This window comes from Rhinolophus sinicus, linkage group LG02, assembly GCF_036562045.2.
Source record: "Rhinolophus sinicus isolate RSC01 linkage group LG02, ASM3656204v1, whole genome shotgun sequence".
NCBI classification, from domain to species: Eukaryota; Metazoa; Chordata; class Mammalia; order Chiroptera; family Rhinolophidae; genus Rhinolophus; species Rhinolophus sinicus.
In genome coordinates, this window is record NC_133752.1 from 159699964 (window position 1) to 159718145 (window position 18182).

An 18182-nucleotide genomic window follows, 5' to 3' on the forward strand; every position below is an offset into this window, starting at 1 on the left:
AGAAGAGACACATAGACAGACATGCACAGGGAGAATGCCATGTGTTGATGGAGGTAGTGGTCGGAATGATGCATCTACAAGTCAAGGGACACCAAGGATTACTGGCAACATCAGAAGCAAAAGAATGGTATGGAACATATTCTTTCCTAGAGCCTTCAAAAAAAGCATGGCCCTGTCAACACCTTGATTTTGGACTTCTGGCTACCAGAACTGTGAGAAAATAAATTTCTGTTATTTAAACCATCCAGTTTGTGGTTCTTTATTATGGCAACCCTAGGAAACTAACATAGTGTCTGTGCTACAATTTTTTAAATTTGTGGAATTCATTGTCCACAAAAGAGATGCAGTACAGGACCACTATTGATGTCAAAGCAAAAATTGCACTGGATAAAATTAAACAGGCAGAGAAGACTTTATCCAAGGCTACTGCAATTGGGGAGAGAGGCCAGAACTAAGCTTGAACTCAGTTCAACTGGGATCGGGTTTTTTTAAGGGCTGGGATGAGCTAGTGGGAAGTAGTAGAGGACATGAGGGGGAAGTCAGAGGCCATCTGTATTTGCTAATTGACTTGATCCAAGGAAAAATAAATTTCTTACATCTTTATGACAAGAAATAGTTTTGCAACTTGGAGGAAAACATCTATAGGCTCCTACCTTTCCACAGAAACTGAGAGATGGGATGCTATCTCTTTTGCTGATTAGATTACCTGCCAAAGAGATGATTCCCAGGATGTTGAGAAAGACTTTCTTGGCTTATAAAACTCACAAGAGACTTTTTAAAAGATTTACATCTCAAAGACGCAGAGAAAGAATTTACAATTGTAAGTTTTCTAAAGCAAATACTCTAAGAAAAGGTCTTAGAGTCTGGAAGAAGCCTGTTGAAGTTTAGTCAGCCTGAGGAGAATATTAAAACCGTCTTGGTCAGGGGCCTTCTACAGCACAGAAGCTGTTGTTTGCTAAAAACCCAATTAATTATTTGGTGATGAAAAAACATTGTTTTAAGCATTTTATACCCAACAAGATAGTTTGGGTTTTTAAGAATTATATATACTGTGTTTCCCCGAAAATAAGAACTAGCCAGACAATCAGCTCTAATACATCTTTTGGAGCAAAAATTAATATAAGACCCAGTATTGTATTGTATTATATTATATTATATTATATTATATTATATTATATTATATTATATTATATTATATTATATTATATTATATTATATTAAAGACCCAGTCTTATATTATAGTAAAATAAGACTGGATCTTATATTAATTTTTGCTCCAAAAGACACATTAGAGCCAGTTGTCCATCTAGGTCTTATTTTCGGGGAAACATTGTAGATGTATTACTACACTTTAGTTACATGTTTAAGAAATTAGTTGAGGGCTTAGGGTTCACATAGCATAATTTTTCTTATTTAAAATAAAGTGAGAAATGGGCTTCAGATAAGCATTTTCATGCAGAACAACTGATTTTTCAATAAGAGATTACTGATGTACAGCAGGAGATGCCTGCATTTCTAACATTGTTTATATTTTTTCAGAAACCCTTGAATCATAGATATAAATTTCCTTTAAAGAATGAACTCTCTGACAGTGTTACGTAGTGCAGACCCACCACATTCAGAATCTCAAAAAAAGGCCATGTTTAATGAGCTTTCTCCCTGCATTCCCACTTCTACCCCCACTGTCATCAAGATCCAGGACAGATGGGCCATCAATTCCAAGACCCACAGCAGGACAACCCCACGGGCACATTGCCTAGGAAGTTAGGGAGTGAATAACAAACATCTGTTCTAAAATCCACAGTCCAGATCCAAAAAGGAGACAGCTGCTAGCCACACTCCCTCTAATCTAAGACAATGCTTTTAAACTGCTGATGAAAGCCAAGAATTTAAAAATAAAAACAAACAAACCAAAACACAATAGAATAGAAAATAACAGAATGCATTGCACGGCATAAGGGTAAGTACTGATTCAGTTATGTATGTATGTATGTGTGTGTATGTGTATGTATGTATGTATCCTAGGTCATAATGTAAAGTGTATTCCTTTGAGAACTGTTCTAGGAAATCCCCGATAGTTACTGGAAGGGAAGGGGAAAGGAGTCAGTTAATACTTTATGTCATACGTAACAGTAGGCCAGGCTTTGAAATCTAGTCCCACTCCCTCAGTTAACCTACCAATTGATATTACTGGTAGTCCAAATCTCTCCAGGAGTTTTTGGCTGCCCCTATCTTGGCATTTGAAACCCAAATTCATTGCATTACCACTCTCTTCTGGTTTCTCTCACCTCCTGGCAAGCAATCGCTTTCACTCACTTCTGGTAGGCCTGTAAGGAATAAAGAGGGCAGGTGAAAATAAAGAAAAAGCACACTACTCTTGTTTCTGGAAATAGATATGGACAAATAAAAATAATCTCACAGGATAAGAGAACGGATAATAATCTCAAGGGATTGGAGAACATTTTAAACCAAGATCCATCATTTTTACAAATAAGAAAAGTTATTGCCATTGGCAGTAAAGGATTTACTTGAGCTCACACAGCAATTTAGTGATAGATTTCGAGCAAGAAGCTTGGTCATCATATTTTCAGACAAGGGTTCTCTCTGCTAACTCCACACCCCCTGATAGAGAAGTGTGTGAACAGTACTGAGGTGTGGATGTTTTCATTAAATTTTGTACACTGGATTGTCTGGAAAACAGCAGGCAAATAGTGAGTGTAGCTAATATTCCTCTCCATTCTTTCTCGATTTACCTGGAGTCAAAGCATCTTGAGGGAAGAGGCTGAGTTCAATTTGACATTACTAATCATATAGCAGTTGCTTAAGTGGAGTTGGTGACTCCCAGGGGTGTTATAAGCAATGTGCTTCCATATTGTAACTTAACTGACACCTGATGGAGACTGTGTCTGCAGATTAATAAAGCACCCAAATAGAAAACAAAAGTGGTTTGAAACTTTTTGTCAATTATACCTCAATAAAGCTGGAAGAAGGAAGAGCAGGAGAGGGAGGGATTTTCTTGTCCTGAATTTCAAGACAAAATTCTACAAGGTGAATAGCCTACTGAAAATCTGGAAATGTTTCTACCTTTTTTAATGGTGAGAACATTTAAATTGTACTTCCTTAGCAGATTTCAATTATGCATATATAATACAGTGTGATCAACTATACTCACCATGCTCTACTTTAGATTCTCAAAACTTATTCATCTTATAGCTGAAAGTTTGTACCCTTGTACCAACCTCTCCCTGTTTCCCCCCATTCCTCAATCCCTGGCAAGTACTTTTCTATTCTGTTTCTATGAGTTGAATTTTTTTTCTTTTTTTAAAGATTCCACATATAAGTGATACCATGCAGTATTTTTCTTTCTCTATCTGGCTTATTTCACTCAGCATAATATCCTCTAGTTTCATCCATGTTGTTGCAAATGGTAAGACTGCCTTCTTTTGCATGGCTGAATAATATTCCATTGTATGTATATACCACATCTTCTTTCATCCATTTATCTGTTGATGGACATTTAGGCTTTTTCTATGTCTTGGATATTGTGAATAATGGTGCAATGAACACTGGGGTGCATATATCTTCTAGTTAGTGTTTTTGTTTTGCTTTGTTTTCAGGCAAATACCCATAACTGGAATTGCTGGATCATATGGTAGATCTATTTTTAATTTTTTGAGGAGCCTCCATACTGTTTTCCATATTGGCTGCACCAATTTACAAGAGTGCATAGGGTTTCTTTTTCTCCATATCTTCACCAACACTTGTTATCTCTTATCTTCTTGATTATAGCCATTCTAACAGGTGAAGTGATATCTCATTGTGGTTTTGATTTGAATTTTCCTGATGATTAGTGATGTTGAGCAATTTTTCATATACCTGTTAGCCATTTGTGTATCTTCTTTGAAAAAAATTCAGATCCTCTGTGCATTTTTTAATTGAATTAATTTAATATTAATATATTAACAACATATAAATATATATTTATTCATTTTAAATTAGCTATGTACATTTACATAGCTAATTTAACAACACTCCTTTTCTTTGATCCAAATCAAACCTTTTCTAAATTTCTTTTTACAAATAAATGTTTTGTGCAGCATAACTGGACAGAGTACAGAATCAATACTTATGGCTGATCCAATGAAAGTTGGCAGGTGGCCCCTGTCAAAATCCAGCAACTGTTAAATGTAAAACAAGATCAATATAATTGTATTTAGTAAGGGCTTATTGTGTATAGAAGAATAATTCATAAACTGGGAGTCCTCAAACCAACAGTGTTATGAAGCCCAGAGGCATGTTGATACATGACGGATTATATAGTAAAAACATGGAAGCGATTTAATCTTCATAATGATTAGTTATGCATTGGAGTTTTTCCAAATGACAGGGGATTGGTTAAAAGTGGTCATCTTATGCCATTTTTAGAAAACAATTTAGAGTTCTTTTTAAATGATTTTTCAGAGGCATTTATAAGAAACAACCCTAGTTAAGTTTCAGTTACTTTGCAGAATAAACTATAGTAGGTTTCACGCACATGGCTTAACTGGTTCTGCTGTTCAAGGAATTTTCAAGTCCAACCTCCATTTTGTATTTTATTTTAACACCTCTATTCATGTTCACTCAAAAAATTAACATAAACTCTTTCCCTTACACAATGAGCAATTAAGATAAGATACAAAGCAGCTACCCATTAAAGCATAAGCAGACCGGTTTTCAAATTAAAAGTTAATTTGCCGATGGCATTTTTCACAGAAATGGAACAATCTTAAAATTTGTATGAAACCATGAAAGACCTCGAACAGCCAAAGCAATCTTGAAAAAGAACAAAGCTAGAGGCAACACATTTCCTGACTTCAAACTACATTACAAAGCCACAGTAATCAAAACAGCATGATACTGGCATAAAAACAGACACATATCAATGGAACAGAATAGAGAGTCCAGAAAGCATATAGGTTTGTCAACCAATTTTGACCAAGAATTTCAAAGCAAACAAAAGCTTTATTGGGGGTTTTCTTAGGAATTGCAAATTTGGGAGACATAGATTTGGGTAGAGACCCAACTGTGTTCTGAGGGGGAAAGAGAAAGACAAAGTTTATAAAGACAGAAAAAAAGGGGTGCTCCCAAAGGGGTTACACAAGTCGCTTTGAAAGAGCTGTGATTGGTGTTGGCAAGCTGATCTATATCATGCTATAAATAACTAATTGCCTATGTCTATTGCTAGGTGAAAAATTTATTTTTTAACAAAGTTCAATGATGCAGTGCCAGTTTCAGGAAATGTATCATGATGTAGTCGTTTGGTTTAGCCCAGTTCAAAAGTTCAGTTTCACGTGGAGGGGGCATGTTAGCTTAGCTCTCCTGGAGGCCTCCCGGCCCTATTTTAAATTGGTCTCTTGATAATACCAAATTCATTTTGCTGTTTTTCTTTCACATGGTCAATGGATTTATGACCAAGGAGCCAAAATTATACAGTGGGGAAAGGACAGTCTCTCCATAAATGGTACTGGGAAAACTGGACAGCCACATGCAAAACAATAAAACTGGAACCCTATCTTACACCATACACAAGAATTAACCCAAAATGGATTAGACTTGAATGTAAGACCTGAAACCATAAATCTCCTAGAAGAAAACATAGGCTGTAAGCTCCTTGACATCAGACTTGGCAATGATGATTTGGATCTGACACCAAAAACAAAGGCAACAAAAGCAAAAATAAACAAGTGCGACAACATCAAATTAAAAAGCTTCTGCACAGCAAAGGAAACCATCAACAAAATGAAAAGACAACCTACTGAATGGGAGAAAATATTTGCAAATCATATCTCTGATAAGGGGTTAATATCCAAGATATAGAGAGAACTCATAAAACTCAATTACAACAACAACAACAAAACCCCCCAGAAAATCTGATTAAAAAATAGGCAGAGGGCCGGCCTGGTGGCTCAGGCGGTTAGAGCTCCATGCTCCTAACTCCGAAGGCTGCCGATTCAATTCCCACTTGGGCCAGTGGGCTCTCAACCACAAGGTTGTCAGTTCAACTACTCGAGTCCTGCAAGGGATGGTGGGCTCCACCCCCTGCAACTAAGATTGAACACGGCACCTTGAGCTGAGCTGCCGCTGAGCTTCTGGATGGCTCAGTTGGTTGGAGCACATCCTCTCAAACACAAGGTTGCCAGTTCAATTCCTCAAGTCCTGCAAGGGATGGTGGGCTGTGCCCCTTGCAACTAGCAATGACAACTGGACCTGGAGCTGAGCTGCACCTTCCACAACTAAGACTAAAAGGACAACAACGTGAAGCTGAATGGCACCCTCCACAACTAAGATTGAAAGATCAACAACTTGACTTGGAAAAAAGTCCTGGAAGTATACACTGTTCCCCAATAAAGTCCTGTTCCCCTTCCCCAAAAAATCTTTAAAACAAACAAACAAAAAAATAGGCAGAAAACCATACACAGATGGACAATAGGTACATGAAAAGGTGCTCAACATCACTAATCACCAAGGAAATGCAAATCAAAACCAAAATGAGCTATCACCTCACACCTATTAGGATAGCTACCATCAAGAAGACAAAGATAAGTGTTGGTGAGGACTCGGAGAAAAGGGAACCCTTGTGCTGCTGCTGGGAATGTAAGTTGGTGCAGCCGCTATGAACAATAGTATGGAGTTGTCTCAAAATAATTAAAAATAAAACTACTCAAAAATTAAAATTAAAACTGCCACTTCTGGGTATTTGAAACAAAAACACTAGTGAGAAAAGATATCTGCACCCCTATGTTCATTCCAGCATTATTTACAATAGCCAAGATATGAAAACAACCTCAGTGTCCACCATCCATGGATGAATGGATAAAGAAAATGTTATATATATACATATATATATATATATATATACATATATATATACATATATATATACATATATATATACACACACACATATATATATATATGAATATTATTCAGCCATGAGAAAGGATGATATCTTGCCATATGCAAAAACATGAATGGGCTTTGAGCACATTATGCTATGGGAAATAAGTTAGGCAGAGAAAAACAAAAACCATATGATCTCACCTATAACGGTAGGTGGAATCTAAAAGCAAAAAAACCCAACAAGTCATAGATACCGAGAACAGACTGGTGGTTACTAGAGTGGGCATGAGAGTGGGCAAAATGAGTAAAGGGGGTCAAAAGGTACAAACTTCCAGATACTAATAAGTCATGGGGATATAATATGGTGACTATAGTTAATAATACTGTATTGCATATTTGAAAGATGCTTAGAGATTAAATCTTAAGTTCTCATCATAAGAAAAAAAAGTCTTGTGGAGACAAATGTTAACTAGACTTAATGTGCTGATCATTTTGTAATATATACAAATATCAAATCATTATGCTGTGCACCTTAAACTACTATAATGTTATATGGCAATTACATTTCAAGTTTTTAAAAAGTTAATTTTGGAACAAATATGTGGTAATGAAAGGAGAACTGACTCTGGTTGGTGAACACACAATGGGATTTATAGATGATGTAATACAGAATTGTACACCTGAAATCTACGTAACTTTACTAACAATCGTCACCCCAATAAACTTTAATTAAAAAAATAAATTAATTAAAAAAAAGTTAATTTTGAACCATATGATGCTGAAGCAGAAGTCTTCTCACAGAGCATCTCATCCAACCTTCATTTAAGGATGAAACTCTTAGTTAATGAAAGAGCCTGAATGAGAACTCAAGTTGCCTCGTTACACATTAGTCATTGATTCACCAACTATTTATTCAGCACCAACTCTGTGCCAGACACTATGAGGTGCTGGGTAGGCAGAAGGAACAAGACAGACATGGTCCCAGCCCTTGCCAAGCTTACAGTCCAGGAGGGAAACAGACCACAAAAATTGAACAAGGAACATATGTCATAGTAAACTGAATTAAATGCTGTTATAAAGCACAAATAACAGGGTGCTTTGAGAGAATAAAAGGGGACTGCCTAAAACAGCTTGGGTGGTTAAGAAAGAGCTCATAGAAGAGGTGACATTTAAGTAGAAAACTAAAGGATGAGAAAGAGCCTGTTATGGTTGATTGGGAGAAACTTCAGGAATAGGGAAGAGCCTATGAAAACTTGAGATAAGAAAGACCCTGTATATTTTAGGACTGGAGAGAAGGCCTGAGTACTTGGAGCTTAGTGAGTAAAGGGTGCAGCTTGCTTTGTCTTTAGCTTCAATCCTCTTCCCTGAAAAGAAAGCATATGTATAGCCCAGTTAGTAAACTACATGAGAGCACAAATTCTGTGATCAAAAAAGTGGGCAGAACACCACCTAAATGAATGCCTTAGCATGTGAAGTGCTCAGAACTGTGCCTGGCTCACATAAGTTCTCAACAAATGGTGGCTTTTAAAAAGCCAAGGATGGGAAGCCTTATTCCTCCTTTCCCAACCTTCCAGGTGTTCCCTTACAGGACTCAGAGACATGTCTAGGGTTCCAAGGAACAGAGATTGATAATCAATGTACTATCACTGCTGCCTCACACAGGAAGATGAATTTCCGAAACTATGCTGTTAACAAAATCAACTTAATATAAAGAGTCTTTCTGGAGGAGACTTGATTAGTGAGGAATCCTGATTAGAAGTTACACATGGGTCTTGATTTATAGAGAATCTTTAACAAAACATAATGCTAAGAAAAATGAGCAATGTGAAGAATCTCAGATAAGGCACATTTGATGGGATAAGTGAAGTAGAAAAGGAAGGCAACCAAGAAAAGATAAATAGATGGCAAAAGGTGATCTGATCCAGTACTTCTCTAATATTCATACATAAGGATCAACCTGGAAAACTTGTGAAAACCGCATCCAGAGCTTCTGATTTAGCAGATTGGAGGTGGGTCTTGAGAATTTCCATTTCTAACATGCTCCTAGATGGTGCTGCTAGCCTGGGGTCTGCATGTTAGAATTAATCATCTCTAATAGAGGTGGGTGAGGGTTAGCTACTCCCCTGCACTTTCCCACCAGATTGCAGTGAAGGCAAGTCTGCAGCAAGCAGAACTGTAGTTGTAAACAAGTTCAGAAGTCCTGCTCTGTAGGTTTGACAAAAGACCTGCTATCTGTCCCTTTAAGTGCTCAGAGTACACCTAGCTTAACAAGTTAATTCAATTTATTAGAATAATGGTCAGCCTCAGGGGCCCCCAAATCCTCTGAACCAATGGCTGGATGTTTAGGGATCAAGATTTCGGTGCCATCCTTAGGGCTATAGGCTCCCAGAACCCTGAATTCTTGCACCCTGTTCATGCAAGAGTGGAAGCATTTTTAAAATATTTCAGCCAATCCGCATTTCTTGAATATCACTAATTGCTTTCATAAAAACCCATTTCTATTATAATACTCATTTTGATCAATTGTAAAGCCTCTGCGGTTTCAGAAATTAAGATAACTCAAGCTTTGTAGTGACTTCTAGATCACAGCCTTCCTGATTAATGTCAGAGGAGCCCCTTGGTACACTCCTCACACCTAGTTGATAGCTTAGCACACAATTATGCTAACTTCTTTGAATGACAATTACTTTGTAAAAGCCACAAGACAACAGTAAAATTCCAAAGTGAAAAATGATTTTAAATACAATTGAGGAAAGACACAATATTCACAGATTTACTAGAAAGTGGGGTATACTCTGATTTAGCTTAGCATGTGGTTGTGGCCAAGAATGATTTGGGGAAGAGGATCTCTTGAAATTCTGTGATTAAGTTTGTGTTGCAATAGAGCCTGCTCCTGCTCTTCCTCCCTCCTTTCTCACCCTCCCTGCTCCTCCCCTATAAGACATCTTTTTAAATAACCTGTGAGGTAATATGTTTGGCCATGCTATTTACAGTGCTTTATCCTGAGCCAGACAGAGTGGAGGGTCAGTTAGGTGGAGCCCCAGAGCATGAATCTGTGAGTCGGGAGGCTTATCATACGTTTATATTATCTTCCAAACAGTACAATTTTGAGATCAAAAGATGCCAAAAATAATCATAATTCTATAATTTTTGAAATATTTGTTTACTGACCAACAGATTGGTTTTATTATTTTGGTAAATCTATAAAATAAGTTAATTCCAAACTTTTTTCAAAATAATATTCTTTCTAAGGAAATAAAAAGCAAGATATATCTGCATATATTAGAGCAAACCTAAAACCTTTATGTTGATTATACAAATATTTAAAAATAACAGAAGCAAAGTAATTATTTTAGGTACATATTCACATACATAATCAGTTACTTTTTTCAGCTTTATTGAGGCATAATTGACAAAATTGTTTATATTTAAAGTGTACATTTTGATTTGACATATACATGCATTGTGAAATAATTACCACAATCAGGTTAATGAACACATCCACTACCTCACATAGTCCCCCCCTTCTTCTTTTGTGGTAAAAACACTTAAGGTCTACTCTCAGCAAACTGAAAGCACATAGCAAAGTATAGCAAAGTATAGCAAAGTATAGCAAAGTACTCTTTACTATAGTCATGATCATGCTGTATATTAGATCCCCAGAGCTTATTCATCTTATAATTGAAGGCTTACACCGTTTGGCCAGCATCTCCTCATGCCCCCATCCCTCACACCCACCTTCCTCTGGCCCTGGTAACCATCATCCTACTCTGTTTCTGTGAGTTCTACTTTTTTTTTTTTTTTTTTTTTAAGATTCCATATATAAGCGAGATCATGCAGTATTTATCTATCTCTGTCTGGCTAATTTCACTTAGCATAATGCCCTCTAGATTCATCCATGTTGTTGCAAATGGCAAGATTTCCTTTTCTCAGGACTAAATAACATTCCATTGCATATATATCTTCGTTATTCATTCATCTGTTGATGGGCAATTAGATTGTTTGCATATCTTGGCTACTGTGAAATAACGCTGTAATGAACAAATGAACATGGGGTGCAGACTCTCTTTGAGCTACTGAGTTTGTTTCCTTCAGTTATATACTGAAGTGGGATTGCTGGGTTACACAGTTTTTTGTGTGTGTTTTTTTTTCTTCTTTTCCCCTTTTTCTGCCTCTCCCCGCACTCTGGTTCAAACCGTTGTTTCTCAGTCTAGTTGAATAGGACACGGCTCCCTGGCCCATGCTAGTATTATGAGCCTTGCGCTCCCCTCACCCCCCTCCGCTGAGGCAGTCTGGCCCGACCTCCGGCTGCTCATAGCAGCCCACCTCCAGGGAGAGCCATTGTTCACAATCTTTGCTGTAGAGGGTGCAGCTCACTGGCCCATGTGGGAATCAAACCAGTGACCTCGGCATTAGGAACACAGCGCTCCAACCACCTGAGCCACCACCGGGCTGGTGCCACACAGTAGTTTTGTTTTTAATTTTTTGAGGAACTTCCATAGTGTTTTCCATAATGGCTGTACCAATTTACATTCCCACCAAGAGTATACAAGGATTCCTTTTTCTCCACATCGTTGCCAACACTCATTATCTGTTTTGCTTTTATTTTTTGGAAAATAGCTATTCTAAGATGTGTGAGGTAATATCTCATTGCAGTTTTATGTGCATTTCCTGATGATTAGTGATGTAGAACATCTTTTCATGTACTAGTTGGCCATTTGTACGTCTTCTTTGAAAACTGTTTATTCGGGTCCTTTATCCTTAGTTTCTTAACTTTATCTGAGTAAATATCATGTCACTGGCATTTTTCTGAACAAAATTTTTGGAATAATTAGTTTTTAAGCTTTTTAATAAAATTGTCTGCAATCTTCAAAGTTGTATTTCAAGGTTAATAAATTTGAAGTTGCTGATATTTTTGACTTCTCTTTCTAGACCAAGTGCTGAGGTACCTGGTAAGCACAGAGCTACTTATGCTAAATGAAGGATATTCTCAAATTCAATTTTTTTTTTTAGTGAAATGTGTTAAATTTTTGAGCCCAAAATTTTTCACAGGCCCTGTCTGTTTGTCCGCCTTTAGCCTACCCTTCTGGGGCCAATATTTTTACAAAGCAAAACGTCAAATAAGTGATCTTTATTTATGATTATTTGGATTATTTCCATTTTTATTGTTTCCACAAATTTGGATGTTGTGAAACTATCAGCCTTCTCAATTCCATTCTATTTGGTACAGTACATACATTTATCCAGTTGAAAGAAGGAGCTCCAGTTAAAGATTCTTCTTAGAAGTCAAGGTATTTTAAATAAAAATTATAGAATTTCAATATTAAATTGATTTCACTTCTCACTGTTAAGATCTTTCCATTTTTCCTTGCTTTTGTAGGGATAAATTTTAAAATCTTCCTATTTGCAAGTTTTGTATTCAATACTTACAATTTGCTAAGAGCTTTGTGAGCTGAATTTTGGGGGATTTTTGGCACTTCGTTTCTTAAATATCTTTATTAAACTTTTCTATCTCATTTTAAAGACAAGCCACTTGAATAGGACTCTCTAACCCATAGGTTCAATGCCATTATAGGACACCTGGGTGTCCTTAAAAAGTAGTTCTTATGAGGCTTAGATATTTTAAAAATTAACTAATAACAATTCTTATTTGAATTCAAATTGCCTCACCAAAATTTTGTACTTTGATTAATCTGTATATATAAAATTTCATAAATTTTTACATTTATAGCTTCTATTGCCACTGGTAGATTATTGCAGTTTTAAAATAGTTATGAATTATATGGACATCTCAACCAATCCAAGAACATTTCTGATCCATGGGTTTCTTAGTTTAACAACAATATGGTTGTACCATAAAACTATACTATCTCAAAATTTACATTTCTCAAAATTTATATTGTCAGTGTAAACCAAATCATTTTACTTCAATGCTGAACTTTTTAACTGAAACTACAATTCACAATGAAGTTAGATATTTTACTTTTGACAGAATGAGCCTCTAAAAATTTGCCTCAGTTTCATGAATTGGATAGAAAAACAAATCACACTATTATTGCAATTAATTTAAATATTCAATGACACCAATATAAAATGGACATTACTGAACTGGCTGCAACGTTCTCTTTCTGCTAAGAGAGCCAGCACATTAATGATAGCATTTTAGTTTTCACATGTGTACAAGAAAACTTAGACTGGAAAGTGAGCAAAATTCATTTAGAAGAGACATCATATGATCTAAATGGAAATCATGCTTCACAGGCTGATCAGTAAATACATTTCTGCATCTGTTACACAGTCGTCTTCAAGCACAGTCTTTTTAAAAGAACTACTAACACTGAAAGTAGATGACGATTTTTCTTCAATAAACCTGGGTCTTCTACTTTTCACGTAGTCAGTGATATTACTACAGCCACCACTGGCCATGGTAAATGTAGATAAATACTTTGTGTAATTTATACATTCATCATTAACTTTCTTCAGAAATCAAAATTCAGACAATTTTTCATTCTATGAGAATATTTTAAAAGCTTATTCTTGCTGATGGAGATTGTGGGGGGAAATTAACATACAGTATAATAAACAAATGGTTATATATTTATACAATGCGTATATATCTATATATGTAATACATATATATTTGCACATATATTTTTAAACAATATATAATAAAAGCACTAAAGCAATAGTGACCAGACTACTCTGTACACAGTGTAGCAAGATCTCTTACCTATTTTCCCTACCTATTTCATAGACAACTCACCTATTATTGGATGGCTTGGAGGATCTGTGAAATTCTTGGATGGAAGCATGGGCCGTGGCACAACTGGCAGATGTATCAAGTGGTCAGCAGTAGCAGCATCCACTTCTTCTCTCACCAACTATAAAAGTAATTACAATATCCATTATGTTACCATTTTTTTGTTATGTGTTGAGAACACTTGAGATCTCTCAGTGAATTTCAAATATACAATACATTACTATTAACTATCGTCATCATGGTGTACATTAGGTATCCAGAACTTATTCATCTTACAGTTTAAGGCTTGTACCCTTTGATCAATATCTCCCCTTTTCTGCTACCCTCCAGCCTCTGGAAACCACCATGCTACTCTATGTTACTGAGTTCAACTTTTTTTTTTAGATTGCACATGTAAATGAGATCATAAATATTTGTCTTTCCATGTCTGTCTGGTTTATTTTACTTAGCATAATATCCTCTAGTTGTCACAAATGGCTGGGTTTCCTTATTTTTTAAGGCTAAATAATATTCCAGTATATATATATATATATATATATATATATCTCCAATAATATTCCAAATATATATATATATATATATATATATATATATATATATATATATGTCACATGTTCTTTATCCATTTATCTGTTGATGTACACTTCAGTTGTTTCCATATCTTGGCTACCGTGAATAATGCTGCACTATACATAGGAGTGCAGATACGTCTTCACGATAATTATTTTATTTTCTTTGGCTATATACCAGAAGTGGAATTGTTGGATCATATTTTAGTTCTATTTTTAATTTTTTGAGGACTCCATACTGACAGATGTATGGATAGTGGCTGTACTAATTTACATTCCCACCAATAGTGTACTAGGGTTCCCCTTTCTCCATATCCTTGCCAGCGCTTGTAATCTACTGTCTTTTTGACAATAGCCATTCCAATGAGTACAGGGTGACATTTCATTGTGGTTTTTTCCTGATGATTAGTAATTTGAGAACTTCTTCATGTACCTGTTGACCATTTGTATGTCTTCTTTAAGAAAATGCCCATTCACTTCCTCTTCCTATTTTTTACTCGTGTTATTTGGTTTTTTGCTATTGAGTTGTATGAGTTCCTTATATATTTTGGAAATTAACCCCTTACCAGATGTCCATTCTACCTAAAGTGATCCGTAGATTCAGTGAAATCCTTATCAAAATTTTAATGGCATTTTTCACAAAAATAGAAAAAAAAAAACCCTAAATTTCATATGGAACCACAAAAAACCCCAAGTAGCCAAAACAATGCTGAGCAAGAAGAACAAAACTGGTGGCATCACACTTCCTGATTTCAAATTATATTACAAAGCAACAGTAACCAAAACAGTGTGGTACTGGCATAAAAACACATAGATGAATTGAACAGCATAGAGAGCCCAGAAGTAAACTCACACACATATACTAGACAACTACTTTTTGACAAAGGCACCAATAATACACAATGGGGGAAGCATAGTCTCTTTAATAATGGTGTTGGGAAAACTGGATACCCACATGCAAGAATGAAATTGGATCCTTATCTCACACCATACATAAAAGTCAACTCAAAATGGATTATAGAATTTAATGTAAGACCTGAATCTGTAAAACTCCTGGAAGAAAATATAGAGAAAGAGTTCCTTGACATTGATCTTGGCAATGGCTTTTGTTTGTTTGTTTGTTTGTTTGTTTTTGTTTTTACACCAATGCGCAGTCAACAAAAGCAAAAATAAACAAGTGAGACTACATCAAATTAAAATCTTTCTGCAAAGGAAATAATCAACAAAAGGAAAAGGCAATGAACAGAATGGGAGAAAATAGTCACAAACAGAAGCTTCTTTTCAAATGAAAAAGGACCTTGAAAGAGGGGAAGATGGCAATGATAGATTTGTTGAACTTGAAGATGTTTTCAAATGACATAGATTAAAAATTAAATGAAATAGGCTGGCCCAGTGGCTCAGGCGATAAGAGCTTCATGCTCCTAACTCCGAAGGCTGCCGGTTCAATTCCCACATGGGCTAATGGGCTCTCAACCACAAGGTTGCCAGTTTGATTCCTCGAGTCCCACAAGGGATGGTGGGCAGCGCCTCCTGCAACTAAAATTGAACACGGCACCTTGAGCTGAGCTGCCGCTGAGCTCCCAGATGGCTCAGTTGGTTGGAGCACATCCTCTCAACCACAAGGTCTCAACCACAAGGTTGCTGGTTTGACTCCCACAAGGAATGGTGGGCTGCACCCCCTGCAACTAGCAACAGCAACTGGACCTGGAGCTGAGCTGCGCCCTCCACAACTAAGATTGAAAGGACAACAAACTGACTTGGAAAAAAAGACCTGGAAGTACACATTGTTTCCAATAAAATCCTGTTCCCCTTCCCCAATAAAATCTGAAAGAAAAAAAAAATTTTTTTCTAATTAAATTAAATTGAATATATTTTGAGGCACAAAGTAATTGTTTAGCCAGTAAAATTTATTAGACAACAACCAATCCTCTCCTTCACCTTTGGTTTTATAGAATATAGCAAAAATGAGTTTTAGAGTAATAATTTAATTCAACTTCATTTTACAAACATTTACTGAGCATTTCCTAAGTGTGAAGAGCAATATAAAGAGGTAAACTAATCTTCTCTAGCCTAAAGGAGTTCCCATTTCCTGAGGGGATAGAGATACTGCCTGAAAAACTATGGCTATAATAGGATTTGAAAGGTTACGCTAATAGCATGAGTAACGTGAAATAGGATCTCAGAAGTGGGGCTCAATTACTTCTCCCTGGAATGGTTAGGAAATGCTTAACAGATGAGGTGATGATATTTGAGCTGGGCTTTGGAGTGGAATGAGTAGGATTTGCTCCATCAGCTGGAGAATCAGTAAAAGGATTTTCTAGGCAGAGGAGACATACAACGTGAGCAAGGGCCGGCAGCTCCTACATGCCAGAGCCTCATGTGTTCATATGAGGGAAGTGAGAAGTTTAACACAACTGGAACAAACAAAATATATGATAGGAGCAAGGGGGTAAGAGTAAAAACAGTTTGGTCTGTGGAAATAAACAACAGTCAACCAAGTGAGAACAGGCAAAGGCTATTTTTTTTCAGAGCTTGCTGCAGCAAGGGAGTCAGACACCATCACTTTTGTTTTGGCGGAGACTCAAAGGCAGGTGGCGGAGTGGGAAAGCTTTACAGAGGCACAAAGGGAAGACTTCAAGTATGCTCTGACATCCCTGCTTTGGTCAATAACTGCCAGCCTTCTTAATTTTTGCCCTGGCTTCCAACTAAGGACCAACCAAAGAAAACCAAATATGCTCCCCTAACCAATTACATCGGATGTTCCATTTCTGGTTAGCCAGCCTACAACTTTCCATGCCAGTTCCCTCCAATCAGAGCATACCCAAAGGCTTCCCTTTTTCCACTACCAAGCACCCCCACTCCTCTGCCTGCTTTAAATCAATTAAAATGCAAGTGGCTGACTCCCTTGCTATAGCAAGCTCTGAATAAATAGTCTTTGACTTGTTCTCATTTGAGTGGTCTTTGTTTATTTCCACACAGTCTAGTCCAATCTGCCATCTGGAACCACCTCAAGTCTTCCTCTTCAACTCTTACCTTCTCATGATAAGTTGATACCAACGATCTAAATCTCCCAAAACATACAAAATCACACTGTTTATGATGAAAAGCTTTGCAGTGTGTTTGCTGCTGCCACAGTGGATGCTCCCATCCATGCTCCTGATTCTATAGTGTGTGCCTGGCTGATTTCTAACTGTCTGAGTTTAAACACTCCAGCAATCTATAACCAATGACTGAAGTCGGTTGGTGTATAAATTCCCCAGCTCCCTCACCCCTCTATGCAACGACTGGGGGGCAGGCTTTCTGTAATGACTGCTGGAGTTCCCCAGCAGGATTATGCTCACAGTAGTAGCCGGCTTGATATCTCACTCTTTCCTTAACTACTTTGCTTTCCATCTTTGTCTCACTTCTCTATCCCCCTATCAGTGTTTCCTAGGATCATCTCCCAAATAAATTACTTGCTTTCAAATTCTTTCCTCAGGGTCTGCTTCAGTGGGAACTCAAGTGAATAAAATGTTAGACTTACAAATAACCCAAATCGCCTTCATTCTAGTAACTAGCAGCTGCAGAGAGAAGACAAACCCCCCTCACTCCCATAGATTTTCACTGATACATATCTTTTGGAAAAATAAAGAGGGAAAAATTGGTAATGCCATTTATAATTTTAAGAACAGACCTCTAGTTCATTAACATTTTCTAATAATAAATAAGTTGTATCACTCTATGCAATTATTTAAGGCTTCTGAATTAACACAAAACTAGATGTAAAAGATTTCAATGCAAATGGTTAAATACAAAATCAGTAGCAAAATAATGTGATAGTAGAATCTAATCTTTTCATGGAATGGAAGAAAACTCAACCAGAAACCTATCATTTATAGTAGATGGGGGAGTTTTATTATTAGTTAAACAAACGAGCAAATGTTTTAGCAGCTCGGGACACATTTCTTCTCTTAAAAATTATTGAGGATTCCAAA

At 36.6% G+C, this 18182-nt stretch overlaps 1 protein-coding gene across 1 annotated transcript in view; it reads right to left on the minus strand.

Annotated features, from left to right (window-relative positions):
- The window catches only part of BICD1 (BICD cargo adaptor 1), a 236874-nt gene that overhangs the window by 204526 nt on the left and 14166 nt on the right, over positions 1-18182 (minus strand). The window contains exons 3-4 of the mRNA XM_074325844.1: positions 13643-13760; positions 2179-2327 (exon numbers count right to left, since the gene is read on the minus strand). The gene's annotated coding sequence lies outside the window, so the exon portion shown is untranslated. The remainder of the gene's footprint in view (positions 1-2178; positions 2328-13642; positions 13761-18182) is intronic.